Genomic DNA, 1,512 nt, shown 5'->3' with positions numbered 1-1,512 from the left:
GAGGAAGCCGAACAACTCATGGACCACACCAGTGACAGGAACGTATGCGAGACCGCAGATGAGGAACCCAAGCCAGCCAATTACGCTGGACTTCAATAACTAGGACTACATTTACCTGTATGCACAATTGTTGGAAAGATATTAAAATAGATTTTTCCAAGAGTGTTTATATTACTGACAGACCTAATAAACTCCTTAAATGTGAGAGTGAAGAGAAAGGATGATAAATATCCTGTGGCCTGTAAGAATAGAACTTACTGTATCATTGGTTATTTACCAGCTAATATTTCAGAGCTATAATATGCTAAAGTTAATATTCAGGCTTTAAAACAGATGTATGTCAACTAAGCAGACCTAGGCCAACTGCTGGTCTCATAATCCCTAAAGTGACTGCTTTATTCCTTGCTGTTTCAATTATATCCTTTGTGGCTATGTCTTAAAACTTACAATGTATGGATTTTCTTAATGTTTGACTTAATTCCCTTCATGGTCAGATAAGTGCTGATGGAAGGATGAGAACTGAGTCCTGGTGCTCTAGAAGACAATGTAATGAATAACGTGAGTGAGCCCTCCGCTCTGCGGTTCATGGAGAGGCCTAAATGCCATGCCAATGAAAATGTCTGTTACTGTGGCCAAACGCAATGCCTCCCAATAAAATTGGGAAAAGATTAAGAATCTTCTGATGAGTGTTTGGTGAAGTAATAATAACCTGGATCTTCCAAGTTGATTGTGTTGTGAAGATGATATGTTTCTACTAACTCCTTTTGTGTTTCAATAGCAGATCGTGATGACCTTGGACCAAGAGTCAAGTGACTGAAAGATAGAATTTCCCAGTTGCATTATTTTTTTTATATATTAAGAAAGGGGGAATATGTGGGACACCAATCTTGCATGTGACTGAGTCACACTCCCCGGCTGGGTGCTGAGGCGCTCAGTCACAGAAATGTGGCAGAGCTTTCCCCACCCTTCTTGGGTCCAAGGGTCGGTGTCTCCTACATGGGTGTGTCTTGCTACAGCCCCGTGGGTGAAGCTATGCTCACGTGTTCCTTTGTAATATAACCCCTTGCCCTGTTTAGGATGGAATATTCCATGGAAGTGCCTTGTGTGTGTCCCCTTCTCTTACTGTGCCCTTGGGTGTGGCCTAACCAGGTGTCAGTCAACCTGCTGACAGTGGACATCATGAAGATACTCAGCCCCTGAAACCTGACCCCTTGCTTCATTTGAATAGCTTCTCCTCAATAAAAGGGGTCAGCGCCTGCTCTCTCTTCCTGTGGATCCTTGAGGTCAGAGGAGCGGCCACAGCGACCCCAGTGAAAATGGTATTTGTGGGGCTGGGGCTGTGGCTCCGTGGTAGAGCACTTGCCTCATAAGCATGAGGTGCTGGGTTTAATCCTCAGCATCACATAAAAATAAATAAATAGACATATTGTGTCCATCTATAACTAATTTTTTATATAAAAAAAAAGGTATTTGTGACTCTTGTGTGGTTATTTTGCACAGCCCAGTTAGCCC

This window comes from Ictidomys tridecemlineatus, chromosome 4 (genome assembly GCF_052094955.1).
Source record: "Ictidomys tridecemlineatus isolate mIctTri1 chromosome 4, mIctTri1.hap1, whole genome shotgun sequence".
Taxonomy (NCBI): Eukaryota; Metazoa; Chordata; class Mammalia; order Rodentia; family Sciuridae; genus Ictidomys; species Ictidomys tridecemlineatus.
Note: the sequence above shows the minus strand (reverse complement) of the source record.